This window comes from Brienomyrus brachyistius, chromosome 19 (assembly GCF_023856365.1).
Source record: "Brienomyrus brachyistius isolate T26 chromosome 19, BBRACH_0.4, whole genome shotgun sequence".
Taxonomy (NCBI): domain Eukaryota; kingdom Metazoa; phylum Chordata; class Actinopteri; order Osteoglossiformes; family Mormyridae; genus Brienomyrus; species Brienomyrus brachyistius.
This window is the reverse complement of record NC_064551.1, coordinates 18037573-18055035: the sequence shown is the minus strand read 5'-3', so window position 1 is coordinate 18055035 and position 17463 is coordinate 18037573.

Below are 17463 nucleotides of genomic sequence, written 5' to 3'. Positions count from 1 at the left end.
TTTTCAGTAACAGATTCAGCACATTTACCCTCTTCAACCTTTTGAGAAGATGAACCAGTACGCAATATATAAATATATATATGCAATATTACAATGTGCGTATACAATATCCAAATGTACTACATTAATATACTTCACAAATACAATATGCAAATACAAAACATGATGAAATACAAACACAATGCAGCTTAAAATACGCATCGCAGCTTCAACAGCAATAAATCAAAACCATGTTGATACTTTTCACTGCACACATAACAGTGACATAGTGGCGATGGCCGTGACCACGGCCCTGGGGGGTTAAGCTACGTGTTAATGATAAAGGTCCAGTCTCCCATCAGCTATGCCCCACATGTGCGGACCTTCTTGGGATTTTTTTCAAAGTCCGAGTTCAGAGCGTAAGGGCTGGCCAGAGCTTGCCTGTCAGAAGCCGGAGGTTTTGCTGAAGGATTTATGTGAAAATGCATGAATGCGGTTGTTTGCTTCGCCGTCTGTATAAATTTTGCATGGTTGTGTCCTTTTACATACATAAAAAATGAGATAAGATGAAAAATAGAATTTGGGAGTGTCGTCAGTCTCAATGTAGACTGCTGACAAATAGGCAATTATGTAGGACGGGCACACAGAGAGGTCAGAAAGGAGGGGAGAGATAAAGGGGCTTCTGGGGGCTTTGCACTGTAAACAACTGCAAAGGTACAAACAAGGACAGTCACTGAGGTGCTGCAGATACTCATGCTCTCTACCCAAATATGAAGTGAGGGCAAATATTTATTATCTGTTGGAATATATTGGCTTAAGTGTTTCTCTCTCTCCTATTGAGAAATAATTCTATGTATTGGGACACCCCCTAACTCCAAATCCCCATATCTCCTCTATGTATTGGGACACCCCCTAACTCCATATCCCCATATCTCCTCTATGTATTGGGACACCCCCTAACTCCATATCCCCATATCTCCTCTATGTATTGGGACACCCCCTAACTCCATATCCCCATATCTCCTCTATGTATTGGGACACCCCCCTAACTCCATATCCCCATATCTCCTCTATGTATTGGGACACCCCCTAACTCCATATCCCCATATATCCCCTATGTATTGGGACACCCCCCTAACTCCATATCCCCATATCTCCTCTATGTATTGGGACACCCCCTAACTCCAAATCCCCATATCTCCTCTATGTATTGGGACACCCCCCTAACTCCATATCCCCATATCTCCTCTATGTATTGGGACACCCCCTAACTCCAAATCCCCATATCTCCTCTATGTATTGGGACACCCCCCTAACTCCATATCCCCATATCTCCTCTATGTATTGGGACACCCCCTAACTCCATATCCCCATATCTCCTCTATGTATTGGGACACCTCCTAACTCCATATCCCCATATCTCCTCTATGTATTGGGACACCCCCTAACTCCATATCCCCATATCTCCTCTATGTATTGGGACACCCCCCTAACTCCATATCCCCATATCTCCTCTATGTATTGGGACACCCCCTAACTCCATATCCCCATATCTCCTCTATGTATTGGGACACCCCCTAACTCCATATCCCCATATCTCCTCTATGTATTGGGACACCCCCTAACTCCATATCCCCATATCTCCTCTATGTATTGGGACACCCCCTAATTCCATATCCCCATATCTCCTCTATGTATTGGGACACCCCCTAATTCCATATCCCCATATCTCCTCTATGTATTGGGACACCCCCTAATTCCATATCTCCATATCTCCTCTATGTACTGGCAGATGGCAGCTTGAGTACAGGGGAAGTTGCCAGTGTAGGACCCCACAAACCAGCTAGCCACGCAGGATGGCATCAAAAGACCTTTAATAGTCTTCAAGGAGGTTTACACTGCAAGGAGGTCTATGCTGACGGGAGGTCTATACTGATAGGACGTCTGTACTGAGGGGAGGCCTATGAATCTGGCCTGAAGAATGTACAGTGATTTCTGTGCTCATTTGAGTGCATTATAGCGTATTACTATGTAAGAGTGTGATATATCAGTGCGATCAGCCTGATTCCCTAAATGCCAGAGAGAGACGCAGCTGGGATTGGGCCATGTCCTTTGCTGCCGACTGCCAGGAGCATGACTGAGCTCCTCTTCCTGTTTCTCCGGGTCTCCTACACCCGTCTTCAGGCTGCAAGGCCATGGTATTTACATCTTACTTTCCTCTGGCTCATTTGACCGCTGGTGCCAGGGGAGAGAGGATATCGTTTTTAGCCTAAAACCGACATGCATCTTGCATCCACGCTGAAACTCAATTCTGCAGAAGCACCATTCATCTCTGCTCTGAGGAGCTCCTGTCCTCCATCAGTAGGAACATCGGGCAGGACCGGCCACGGACCCGAGCCATGCTCGGCGAAGCGTTCACAGAGACCCCCTTTCTGGCTCAGCCTCTCTCGCCACTCCTGCCGGAAACTACGACCGACTCCCACTTCATGTGGCTTTCAGTGATATTTTAAATATTCATGACGGAGATGTATTTTGATGAGGTCACGAGTTTTGAGGGCCAATTTCCCAACAATCACTGCTGCGTCTGTCTTTAGGAGGTCTTCACCAGACAGGAACGGCTAATTAGACGCACTGCACACTGTCCCGAAGATCCAAGGAGCGCTGGACAGCTGGACGGATGTCATTCATTACCTCTTCACATGATCTGGTTTAACAGCCATCTCTGGATACCTCTGAAACAACACAAAACTACTTGTGATTCATAATTTCATTTTCCCCGTAGTCCACTTTTTGCTTTTACTAATCAAGCCTCATGCCAGGAGGGAGAGTAACATCCAATCATTATCTCTATCTCCCTCCTTACTTCCATCCTTCTGTCCTTTTTCCTTTCTTTCTACTCCCTCTCCAATTCCCCCGGTCCTGTTACTTCCACATTAGGAGTCAATTACAACCACAGACATTGATTTAGTTGCAGAAATCAGATTTATATTAAGAATAAATGCCAGTAAAATGGAAATGTTTTCAAATGAGCTACCTTCTCACAACAGGAAGAAAGGACTTTGAAAATGATTAGGAATACAAAACACAAAGATTGAGCAAAAGCACAGCTTTGGTAAAGGGTTAATCTCCCAACAAAAGTATTTTCTAGAATTACGGAAAGTAATTAGATGAAGCCCCGGACTGTGTTGTGCTTTCAGCAAAATTGTACACCTGAATATATTTTTTCTAAAAGATTTGCCTTCCTGTTATAACGCACTGAGCCAAGGGTAGCTCTAAACGTGTCATTTGTGAATCTGCATGACAGAATCTGAACCAGACCAGCAGAGCAGAAACTCACCGGATACCGTGGTGTCACAGAACAGGTCTAAAATGATCCCTGTCTTTTGACACAGTGCGCGGCGTTTTTACCGGGGTTTTTACTGCGCGATTTACCGCGAAGGATGTAGCACCAGCAGGTGGAAATGAGTCACGAGCCATGGCTTCACTGTTCCCGTTAGACGGATATTCCTGGATACGCAGTGTTGCTGGGACACTAATTGGCGCTGCCGCGGAGACTCCTGTTACAAGCTCAATTAAAAGCGGGAACGTGGCCTGCTGAAGGGCTTGGGTCTGCCGCTAATCCCCCCGGGAGTGTGAAAGTGTGGCGGGTGAGCGAGAGCCAGGGAGAGCGAGCGCGGTAATGGCCGAGGCAGGTCCCTCAGCTGGGACCGTCCCCCATAACCAGCTTCATCATTCCCATAATTAAAAGGCTATTAAGAGCAATTAGCAAGCGGGCCATTCGCAGACGACTAATCCGCTCCACAGGCTGCTGCGACCGGGCCAGTCCACCGGCTGAGTTCTGCCTTTTTGTCCTGCCTGACGGACCGTTGCATTCATTTTTAATTAAGTATTAATGTTTTTCACAAAGCAGCAAACAGAAATACTACAAATGACTGTAAAATGACAACCAGTGATTTTCAAATATTTAGCATTCTTTGTGATCTTCTATTTGTTTATACAGGCAGTTAATCTGTTCCACAAACTCCAACATACAGTGTTAGTCAAAAGTTTGGACACGCCAAACCGCCTACAAAAGAGAGTGATGGTGTCGCATCACATGACCTGGTCACCTGACCGAAACACAGCAGAAATAGTTTTGAAGGAGTTTGACCAGAGAGTGAAGGGAAAGCAGCCAATGAGAGCTCAGCATATACGTGGGACGTCCTTCAGGACGGCCGGAAAAGCATCTCAGGAGGCCACCTTAGTAGACTGGCATAGAGGAGACAGTAGGGTCAGCCAGTCCCTGGAGTGATTGGGGTTAAGGCCCTTGGTCAGGGGGCCAATGGTGGGATTATGCTGCCAACCCAGAGATTTGAACCAACAACCTTCTGAGTCCCGGCCCACAGAGCTGCCCCCCTCAACAAATGATTTTTTTTTGTTAAATACATTTTTGGTCAGTGCATTATTCCATTTCTGTTATTTTATAGTTTTGATGTCTTTATAATTATTGTACAACGCAGAGAATACTACAAATAAACAGTTCTATGGATAGGTGTGTCCAAACTTTTGACTGATACTGTGCCGTAGATCTTATGAAAGTTTGATTTACACCACTCAAGACACCTTATATTAATAAACGAAATATACCAGCAATATGTACTGAAGAACACGTGTTAAATAAATGAATCAGGACACCACATTTGTGACCCATCACCACAAAATGAGTCTTATGGGCGTATTTCTACCAGTGTGACTTAAGACTCATTTCGTGGTGATGGGTCACATTTTTTCATACCCCGCTTATCTGGGGAAAGCTGATGACTGCGTACTTACTTACAGGGACCTGTGACTGTTTTCTTTTAGTCCTTCCATGAACTTGAAATTCTGTATTTACTAAAGTCCTTTTAAGGAGATGTATCTAAGAGGGCCAATGTGGGGATCAAACCAAGCTCATGATAGGCTGGTGTGACTGACCCACCCCCACCCACTGCGTATGCCTGAAACACCCCACCAGGACACGATAAATCTACCATACAAATTGTATGTAAAGTTTTATTCATGTCACGGGTCATGGGTAAAAACTCTGATTGGCTGGGGTGTCATGTGAAGCTTCCTCAACAATTTAGCAGATGGGGGGGGGGTGGGGGATAGAATTAGGGGTCTTCACCTGTCAGGCCTGGCAGGAGCACCAGAGTCGCATGTATTTCTACAGAGTGAGAGGCTTTTGGGGGTGTTGCTGGAATCCCCCCTCACCGAGCTGTCAAGGCTGCCACGGTAGCCCCCCCCCCCCCACACCGACTCCTGTGCTGACCGCCTGCGGCGAGCCCCCGCTCCTCATCTTGTCACCGGTTTCCCTCCATCTGCCGCTCCGGTAAATGAGGTGCGCACGTGGAACCAAACATTTACCAAACGTTCAGCTTGTCTTCTGCGTGTCAGGCGACATCCCCCACCCCACCGACAGGAGGCTGCCGCCTGCCACGTTATTATGCAAGTGGTGTGACGTCACTGGGACGGTACCGGGGCAGCAGATTGGGGTGCGGATACTGCTGGGGCGTCTGGATTGGTGCTTGAATGCTGCCATAAAACCGTCCGTTTTCAAAGGCTGAAGATTACGGCAATTAAAACCCGTCGCAGGTTAATCGGCTGGAGGGGGGTTTAACCCTATATCCATGCCCTGAATTGTGCTCGCAGCGGCGGACATGTCCTCGTCTTGTGTGAGTTTTCTTTGCCGGCAAGAGTTAAGCCCCATTTAATCCGTCTCGCCCGCGCGGTTAAGGCATCGCCGGGTCGGCAAAGTCAGGCGCAATCACACGGTTATTGATTGCGCTTAATGCCTAATGCCAGCCTAAGGCTGCAGGCATGCGGCAGGTTTCCCGCCTTGTGGAGAGGACGAGTCTGCCAGGTAAGAAGACCGCAGCTGCGGTGGGAATCGCGGCACAGCCACCTGCACCCGCGTACCAAACCCAACCTTTACAAGAATGCTACTTTTATTTAGCTTGGTCGCTGTAATCATCTAATTACCTGAAAACATCGAACCGAAGGCCTTCGAAGGCAAATTAAAAGTGGCGTATTCTCCTGTTAGTCTTTCTGGTGTATAAATGACTGTTTTTTCATGAATGAACTGATTAAAAATAATGAAAAGGTAGTGGGAGAAATAACATAACTAACAATGTACAGTGTGCTGCAAACACATATTATAACCAGAGTTCTAGAACTGGAGCTTTATCTGAGAAAATGGAAAGAAGGAAAATTTATAAACAATAAAAAGAGAATCGGAGGACAACATTTATGGAATTGACCTGAAAGAATGATTATTTACTGCAAAACAGTGGTAATATAAAACACAACAAGTGTAAGGATTGTCCAATAGGAATGTCACTTACTTGGCTTGGGTGATCCAGATAACTGAGAAATCCTGCTTTGTGGAACACCCCCCCCCCCCCCCCCCAACCACTCGCTGCCTGATTCACAAGTGTAAGGTACACAGAGGTGTGTGTGAAGGGCATTATTTCATTATTTAACCCTGTTCTCAAGGCTCTGGGTCAGGGGTTTTCCACCTTTTATAAACCAGGGACCCCAAATGAAAACAGAGCACAGCTAACCCTAACCCTAACCCTAAGCCTAACCCTAAGCCTAACCCTAAGCCTAACCCTAACCCTAAGCCTAACCCTAACCCTAACCCTAAGCCTAACCCTAAGCCTAACCCTAAGCCTAACCCTTGCCCACTACTGTTCTTATACAGAAATTATACAACAACAACAGCAAGAACACAACTCCTCCTCCTTCTACTACTACAACTACTAACAATACTACTACTAACAATGCTACCGCTAATAAAAATATAAATAATTATTTCTTCACTGGGGCTGTAGTGGTTGGCTGGGTGGAGGCTGGAACTGGCTCCTGCTCTAGGTCTCACTGGCTCAAAGGCACAGCATTGGTGCTTCAGAAATGCAGTGAGTTTGGAGACAGTAGGGCAAAGGACACAATAAGGTGACAGATGTTACACTGCCAGCTCCCTGCTTGGAGAGATACTGGGTTTTCCGTCTAATTATTTTTGTTTACAGATAAAATACAGATGCTAGGGCATTGATTTAACTTAATTTCAGTTTCGCATCTTTTTTTGACTTTACATAATTCACACTGGAAATTTGTTTTGACTGCTGCATGTTCTTCAAACCCCTTGAAAATTAAAAAATAGAAAAACAGCAACATAAACCTTGGAAGAACCCTCCCGTCCAAGGTGCCTCTCTGAGTCGATACAGGCGATCAGATGCTCCATTTAAACTCATTCTTCCTGGCCAATTCTGTGCTCAGTCTTTGTCCTCCACCATTTCAGATACTTTTGTCGCACTTTTTTTTGTTAAAAAATAATTGCATTTATTAAACTTTCTGACCAAAAGAAAAAGTGGATGTTTAAAAGCCTTAAAATGAAGAAGTAGTGCAAAAAGAAAGATGGAGGTCGATTTATCTCATATTGACAGACACAGCTTCAAACGATGACCTTGAATCATAATCATCCTAATGAGGGAAACATTTTTCACTTTAAAAAGTGAAACTATAATCAAATCAGTTCCTGAAAGATCTGCTAATGAGCTTTTCCTTTGATGAAACATGGGCAGCTATCTTCTATCTTTTCCACGGGAGCTGTGCATCAGTAAGGGCCCTGCCAACTCATTAGCTGACCTGAGGAATGCCTGATTAGAATGCTTTTGATGAAAATTTCAAGGATTTTTTTTTACATTCAGTTTTTTTTTGTGAAGCTTGATAAATATTGCACCATTTTTTTTGGAGGAAAGTGGGAGGTAATTGATTAAGAAGACTTCAAAGCCCTCTTCAATAAAGTTATGTATGCCATTGACTTGCTGTTATTATTCATTCTGAAATGTACAAATATGTTTAAAATGAGGAGTGGAAGGTATCACTTTTTTACTACTTTTTAAATATAGAAACAGTTTATTATGTGATTTGTTCACCTTCTGTTTCATAACATGCAGTGTGGATGAGGCAGTTTAAGCTGCAAAGTGGGTGGGACAGTGTAACGTGCAGTGTGGGTGGAGTAGTGTAACATGCAGTGTGGGTGGAGTAGTGTAACATGCAGTGTGGGTGGAATAGTGTAACATGCAGTGTGGGCGGGACAATGTAATATGTAGAATGGATGAGGCAGTATAACCTGCAGTATGGATGGAGCAGTTTAACATGCAGTATGGGTGGGATAGTGTAATATGTAGAGAGAAACCTGCAGTGTGAATGGAACAGTGTAACATGCAGTATGGGTGGAGCAGTGTAACATGCATTTTGGGTGGGACAGTGTAATATGTAGAGTGTGTGGGACACTGTAGTATGCAGAGTGGGTGGGGCAGTACAACCTGCAGTGTGAGTGAGACAGTGTAACATGCAGTATGGATGGGACAGTGTAACCTGCAGTATGGGTGGGGCAGTGTGACATGCAGAGTGGTGGTATGGCTGTATTGTGCAGTGATCTAAATCACCAAATGCTAATTTAATCCATACAGTCTTATTCCTGTTGCTGCTATAGTCTTAGGTCAACTTTTCTCCTCAGCCTGTTGAGTATTACCTTTGTAGTAATCTGTAATCTAACACTATAATCTAACACTGTAATCTAACACGGGCTATTAAATACCACACATTCAATGCCTGATCTCTACATTTTAAAGGGAAAAGAAACATAGCTTCACATCTGAACATGATTAACATCACAGAGGTTCTCTTAAGAAGAAGAATCAGACTTTTTGTCAGTGACATTACATGTCTGAGGAATTTTCTGTGGTTAATTGGTTAAAGAAAATACAATATACAAATATTTAGGCAACACACAAAGCATTAACTTTAGAAAATATACAACACACAAGACCAAATCCTGGGTTATTCGCTGCCTTGTGCCTGTAGCTTCCGAGATCTGGACGCCCACAACTGTGTAAAGGACAAGCAGTTATAAAAAATAGATGGATGGATGGATAGAAAATAGACTAGGAGCTAGACTACACAATATATCGTTTACTACATTATACAGTACACAATATGGTATACTCTGTACACTATATAATATAATAGACTATATCATTTGGTATTTTTATTATGCAAAATATTATGCTGAACAGTAAGGTACTGTATGACTAAGGAAGAATTATTGCACTTATTGATTTTAAGGTGCTAATTTGCCTTATTGTGTCAGGTTTTCCTGCCCGTAAAATCAGGTTCTCCTCCCTGTTGGATCAGGTTGTATTCTGAGAGTAACCGGCTCTTCAAATTGTCCAGGTAATTTGGGGTCGGTTTCAAAGGCCTTCAGTTGATCGAACGCCCAAACTGGAGAGAACACTTCACTTTAAAGGACAGGCTGTTCTCGGCAGGTTAACTGGCTGTTCAGTCAATGGTGTGAAGCTATTGGCAGTAGGGTGGGAGTGTTTCCATAAAAAGTGCTGTAGCACGAAGCACCAGGAAATCATATCCCCAGAACCCTCCGTACTCCTTCCACATTCGGTCTGGGAACAGAGTGTCAAACAGACTGGAGTGAACTTCATCTCTTTAAACAAACCTAGCAGGATGATCTACATATGAGACAGTGGGGAATCTCTGTAGTAATACAGTTAGAAATTAGATGTATGTTAAAAGGCTACAATTACTGTTGGGATGAATCATGATCTCAGTATTAATCATGGTTATTTGGTGGACGAGGGGGGTGTGGATACAGTATAAAAGTCTGAAGCGAACCCTACCCGCTAATTGTTCAGCTCTAATTAATAGGCTGTAACCTTTGGAGAAAGGAGAAGTTGGGAACTGTAATTATTCATATTGTGTTTGCATACATAAATATGCAGATGATAATTAAACCCCCTGAGGAAGCACATAGCAACATCGCGATGTCTATATTTGAGTTTTTTTATTATTTGCAGAGTGAGCACTGGATGTGATTAGTATTTGTGCCTCCTGTGTGGCCCCCACCTATGGCCGGTGGGGGATGTCCTCCAGCACCCGCCCGTGATGCTAATCAGGCCTGTCGGACACGGAAAAGGATCCCCCCCCCAATCTCCCGCAGCTGCGGGCTGCCTGGGTCACCTGATGGTGCGGGGGAACCTAAACCTCACACAGCGCTTTAAAAACAGCCACCCCCCCCTTTAAGGAGAATTGGTGACAGGAGCTGAACATGTGACCAACACATGCCACATTACAACTGACATAATATCATTTCGGATTCGTTTTACAGTCAGAAATGAGATTCTGATTCAGCGGATGATATCATCTGGACCGTTTTAAGCTAGAACAATAAAGGGAGATTAAAGGAATTAATGAAACAAAAACAATACGATATTACACGGATTACATTTTGGCAAACATATATAAAAAGCAGTTATTAAAATTAATAGCGCTAACTACCAAATATGAATGCATTAATGTGGAATAGCTCCATAAATTGTTAATAAATAAATCTTCCTTTTTCCAGACTGGGGATTAGGACATGCGATGAATATGTAAGAGGTCCGCATCATTGAGACCGGAAACCTTGTGCGCCCGGCGGGCGCTTGACTTGCATCGGCCTTCCAGAACGTTCCAGATGAGCGGCGCTCACAGCCTGCTCCCCCCCTTTTATTTTTACGACGCGGGCAGATTAGAAACGGCTTCCATCTAGGCCTCGTAAAATTGGAAAATAAAAGGAAGCTATATCAGAGGCACAGGCGTCCATAAAGGTGCTTGAGTCTGCGCTCGCAATCAGCTTTATGGGCCTGGTCTCAGTGGCATTTGTCAGACAGGAGGCGAGATAAACAGTTAGAGACGGCGTCTCGGCCCGGGAATCGCAGGCGGAGTTTGGCTGCCGCTTAATAGAGACACTGATCTCAGAGTGGGACGGGCCGTTTAGTCGGGAGCTCACGGCAGCCCTCATCACGTCTCAGGCCACTAGGCCATTTCGGCGAGCAGTTTCACACCTCGCCGCCGCGCTGATCTCGGCCTGACGACGTCTCTTATTGCGGGCTCATCTCCAATGGGCGTCAGGCAGGAACGTCACGACATAAACCATAACCGAAGCATTAGGACGGAAAATCACCTTATGAAACCGGGAAACGACACGTTACAGGTTAACATCCTCCTCATTTTTAGGGGTAATTGAGTAGGATCGGACTATGTTATCATGCAGCAGGCTTGTCCGTGTGGATCTGTCTCCAGGCAGCAAATCCCCCTGTGCTATAGTGGGCCCCCTACCTTGCTCCGGGTTGTTGTTGGGTGGGACACCCCAGGGTCCATGTCCCATTACCCATAAGCTACCACAGGCTGGGAGACATTGGGGATTGGCGGGGGGGGGTGGGGACTCATGCTTCCCATGAAGGCATTTGGTGTGGGATTAACACAAGTGTACATCAATGGAGCGGGATGCTGCACGCCCTGCGATGTACCCTCACAAGCTGCCACACGGTGAGGAAATTAAAGATACTCAGATAGCCATCTGGTACAGGATAGTGGTGGAATAACAGCACATACATTCTGTCTTCCTGTAGCTTGTTAGGTGTTCGCTGAAGTGAAGGCTAAAGTGAAGAGTATGGACAGGCAGGAATATTTACCTCAGAGAAACAGAAAGGGGTGAGGTACCAATGCAGACATCACCAGTCTTTTCAGTGAATTTCCCGTTTAAGAGAGAGTGTTACCTTATTTGGGGTGGGGGGGGGGGGGCTTTTGATCTCACTCTTTTGTGGATCCTGCCCTGGGAACGTCAAATGGAACACTAATTTCGGCTGTAAATTACCATCCGTTCTATAAATTTGCATTTTTCATTTCTTTAGGTGAGAAATTATATTTGAATATTAATCCGAATGCATTTTTTAAAAGCAGAACTTAGGAGCATTGCCGAAATTCGCTTTTATCTTTGAGAATGGGTGGGTTAGCCCCAAAGCCAGAGTTAATATTAAGCAAAGGAGCAGAGCGTGGCGGGTCACGTGACTGCAGCACTCTCGGGGGGGTTAATCCTCTGGGTTATTAGGCCCGGGATTTACATGGGAAAAGTGTTAAAAATAACCCGGCGCCAATGGGAAAAATAGGATTTTCTATAACAAGTCCTGACTCCTCCTCATAAGCCCTGTCTGAAAGCATCTGATTTGCATATTGTGTGGTCATGAAGGTGCTGAGGAAATTATTCATGTTAACCGCCTAAGGACTACATTTTAATGAAGAAACAATGCTGTTTACTTATAAGACACTTATACTGTGTGCGAGTGAGTGTGTGTGTGTGTGTGACCTGAGTTGAGTGTTAAGGAACCTGCAAATGCATCTTTATATCACAAATGCAGCAGATTCATAGCATCTGATCCAGTCGTTATAATCTGTGTGGTTAGTGTGTGATTCTGCTTAAAAGGCGGCTGGGAAATTGGCTCCAACGCCACTCCGTGCCGTTTACTCACACAGCTGGTGGCAAGCGAGTGACGTGGGATGTCTTATCTGCGCTGTGTCCAATCAGAAGCCAGTTCTGTTTGCACGTGATTCTCACTTACAGTGAATTTGGGGTCCAGGCACTACCCAGAATTCCTGCAGGGTCAGCCATAGTGGGAGTTGTGGGGATTGTAGTTTTACATAAAGAGGATCAGTCACACAAAGGGTTAAATTAGACTCGATGGAACTTAAGGTTTCTCATATATTGATATCTGGTATCGGCATTGGTACTTTAAAAATTGAACACCACAGGGTGCAATTGTTCATTCATAAAGTTATAAAGCTGCTTGCCGTGCTGAGACTTGACGATTTGTCTCTTGTGTGGTGCGTGTTAATGTGATGACGGACGTTGATCACTTTGACCATTATGATGCAAGACCCAACCACAGAGAGCCAAGGATGACGTGTGTAATGAGGACGGCGGAACTATGTATAATTCAGAAAAGCTTTAGACTCAATTAAAAAACTGAAATGCATATGAATAATTAATTGTTGTTTTGTTTTAATATCTTCGATGCAGGTTCTGAATTTATGAAAAACACTCTGAGGCATTTTTCTTGAATAAAATTAACTGTGTCAAAATGTGAATTAATATGCTTCAGCCAAAACAGGAAAAGTTTTTTTGGTTGGTTAGGTGCAGGAAAAATGGTCTATATAAAATATACTATGGGGCACACACGCACACACACACTCACACACACACACACGCACACACACGCACACACTCACACACACACGCACACACACACTCACACGCACACACACACGCTCACGCGCACACACACACGCTCACCACGCACACACACACACGCACACACACACACTCATGCGCACACACACACACACACGCACACACACACTCACACGCACACACACACACGCACACACACACACGCACACACACTCACACGCACACACACACTCACACGCACACACACACACACACGCTCACGCGCACACACACACACTCACGCGCACACACACACACGCACACTCACACGCACACACACACTCACACGCTCACGCGCACACACACACACTCACACGCACACACACACTCACACGCACACACACACACGCTCACGCGCACACACACACACTCACACGCACGCACACACAGACCCAGCTACACACGCACACGCATACACACAGGCATACATACACAGTTGCACACACACACACACATGCACACACACACAAACACAGCTACACAGACACCCACACAGGTACACAAACACACGCAGTCTCTGTGCTGCGCAGGGTAATGTCCCCTGGCGGGGGCAGTGTGTCTGTTATTTCTCTCCCCTCAGAAGAAGCCCATTAATTATAGATAGAGCCCCCCATGCCCAGCTCAGTGTCGTGCGGTCTGGCCTGGTTGGTGTTGGTACTCCCGTCGGGTCCCGCAGCTCTCGCCGCGTCAGATGCCTCCCCCACCCATCCCCACCCCCCTGCCACAGGCTCACATTAGCTGCATCCTTGAGGTGCCCGTCCCAGGTGGTGCTAATTAACTTTTCATGGATGTCTTTAGGGCAAAACACTTAGGGGTTAACCAGTATCCTCTGCTCAAATTAAAACACCTGAAGGATGCCTTTTTCTCCTTTATCACATCTCAAACGCGGCTTGACAGGCTCTCGTTTCGCATGAAAAATATATATACCTCACCATAACCTTAAAATCAGATGACTCAGGTCCGCATGGCTATCCCCAGGCCCGCTGTGGTTCCCACGGTAACCCACTTACAGGATTCTAATACCAATCCCATTATTCTCTCACATTTAAACAATATCATTAGAAAATGGCTTAAATCGCATCTATTTTTAGACGCGCCAGGATTCTGACAGGAACGATTCATTCTGATGTCATTAGGCAGAGGAGTGCGGTCGTGCTTTGATCTCGGCGGGCACGGCACAACGAGCGGCGTCTCCCGCTTTCTCCCGGCGCCGTCCCCCGGCACCCCCGCTCTCTGCCTCCGTGGAAAGGCGGAGGCGGGAGAGCAGTAATCCTCAGGTGGCCCCATGAAAGATGGCGGAGCCGCCTTTGCTGTTAGCGAGCCTCGTTTTGGCACGTGCGCGTGTGTGTTTTTTTGACGAGACCTGTCAGCGCACAGCTGCCGGAGCCGACGGGATGAGAGACGACAGACAGACCGGCTGCTATTTGCATACAAACACGAAGGGGGGGGGGGGGGGCGGAGGCCACGCCTGTGCTACATCCTGGCGTGAAATAACACCAAACAGTGTCACGTGACGTCCCAGTGCCTGCCAGCTACGACTCCCCACACAAGGGTGCGCTTTTACACACGACTCATAGCGAGCAGTAACAAGCAGGGGGCGTCGGACGTGGGGGCGGGGCGGCGATCACGTGACCATAACCGCGTTTCTACATGGCGGGGTGCGGCCCACGTCCGCCGACTTGCTGGACGCGATGCGCCATGGCAGCTCCAGGCCGCTGACACAGACGCGTATTGACACCGGCGCTTTCTGCCGGAGCGTCGCCCTGGCTAAAGCCCCCCCCGGGCTCTTCTGCCGGCTCGAATAAAAGCCAGACGTCACCCCTCCTTCCCCCCCATCCCACACAGTTGAGGGAATCTGTCAGGATGAGCTGGATGCTAAATGGCCGATTCCGTCTGCCGTGTTTGTGTCCAATGGCTGGCAGAGCCCAGAAAGCATGTGTTTAGTGTTTGGAGTGCTGGGGGGGGGGGGGGGGCTGCCTGGGAACGCCCTCAGGCTACGCTCCCTTATGGCTGCTTGAGGGGAGTCAATAATCATTAGTTTTTCAAGTGATAGGCACGCTACACAAACTATATTTATTTATCAAGAACTCTTTACAGCCTGGGAGCCGCAGGGGTAGCGGGTTCAAACACTCCCCCGGTCCCGCTATTGTCTTTTTACGCTCCTTCATATTTAATATGTCATTACACTGCTACTGAGTGCTAGCAAGCATGGCCGCCAGTGGGTGTCGCGTCTGGGGGTCCTTCGTTCCAAGTCCTGGGCCCGGACGGGAATCGTCTTCCAAGCTCCGGCAGAGACTACTGCGCTCGATTGGCTAACTGTCCTCCCAGGGGCCCCGGTTGTGGTCAGGGATTAAGGTAAGGATGAAATGGTTAACAGTTTCATGGTAAACCATGATAAAAGTCCCGGCAGTTATCATTGCTATTTCAAATTTTAATTATTATTAAGGTCATACCGTGGTTTGCAAAACTCATATGAGATATTTTGCGGCACCGAGCAAAGTGAGCTGCGGTCTGCAGGTGCAGAGAACGACTTTGCTTGTGTCAGCGGAAACGCGGTGGAAGACAGTGACAGCATTCCGCAGATTTATAATGTCAATGTGCAATTTGATGCCTTTCATATGTTTACATAAGCGGTTGCCTGTTATTTTAATGTTTATGCAAACAAAAGATGCGTAATGCTGCTAATTGTATTTGTGGTTTTCAATATAAAACTTGGTGACAAGACGGCAGCATTTGATTACCCATTCCACAATTTCAGCACGTTTTACCCATATGGCGATAGTACAAATAACAATGATAATTTTGGCCACTATAATCTTGAAATAAAATTTTCATACCGTTTCATCTCTAGATTAGGGTTCTCCTTGTGCGACCCGTGCATGGATCTCCAAGGCTACGGTGGGGTAGAAGGTCATCGTGGCACTTCACGTCGCGGTGGCAAGCGGCGGCGTAAGCCTCGGCGCCTTGGTGACGGACACGTCTTGTGCCGGGCCACACTGCTAAGCCCGGCTCAGCTGGAAAAGGCCGTCGGCGACGTTTCTGCCGCATTCCGCTCCACTTTAAAGCACAAGCCTGCGCAAGGAGCCCCGAAAAGCTTCCCGAAGACGCGGTAAACGAAAGGCCCAGGGGACAGGCAGTAAGAACGGAGCTCTATTCCCCCGATCCTCAGAAATCCTTCACTGTGATTAGCCGCGAACAAAAAGGGAGAAAACGAATTCTCAGGGAATCACCGTCTCCACAAAGGGGCTTTTTACGAGTGCCACAGTCAAGCCCTAAATCTGCCGCTTCAACTCGGCTGCCTAAGTGCCCACTCCCGCCAAAGGTCGACCTGGAGGATTTCGTGCCGACCGCGGGAGTGTTTCCGCATCCCAGCCATAAAGGCTGCCTTCCTAATTCCAGCCAGTGCGCCGATCATCCAGTGACGCCTGTCGGTCCCACAGGCGTGAGGCCTCCTGCCCAGGAAAGCACGAGAAACCGTGAACTAAACCTCCGTGGAAAATTTACAGAGCAGAGCTTCTGTTGAAGGCAGTTCTGTCACAGCTATATCCACATAATCATCAAAGGAGTCACACATACCTTTCGTTTTATTGTATTTTTTTCATTTATATTCACCACGGAAATCAGAATAAATAAAATGCCTAGACGTACAGAAGAAAGGAAACTATGCATTTTAATATATATATAACGGGAATGTCATGAGTTGCACAAACATTTACATCCGATCGCATTGGCTCATAATGCTCTTCAACTAAGTAAAACAGACAGCAGAAGAACAAACTGGAAGTAATGGGGGAAAACTGAGGACTATCAGCTGTGAGTAGCCGGTCGTGTGCTAAATTTGTCACACACAGCACTGCTGTGGTGTTACGCTGCCTAAAGTGCGCAGGAGAGTGACATTTACACACTGGTGTTTAAAGGCTGTGGAGTAATTGGTGGACAGGGAGATTTGTTTTGCTAAAGGCTATTTAAACAGGCAGTTTACCGTATTACTGGCGCGAATAGGCAGTAATGTGATCAACAAACATAAAGTTGGAATGGCTCAGGGCAGGGCCTCATTAGAGATGAGAAGGTAATTGCCCTGACACTGTGCCCTGAGGAACCCCGAATACCGTCTCAGATACCTCTGAGGTGAAAACGACTTGTTTGTCATGGGATGGAAAGGCCACTGCAGTTTCCATTTTAAATATGTCAAGTCTGACTGTAATACGTAAGATTTCACTGCTCTGTATAAATGTGCCACTGTATGATTTTGTATTATTATAAACCACCAGGCATTAGGAATAAAATAATATCCACCCATTTTCCAGAGCCATTCCTATAAAGGTTCATGGTAAAAGTAA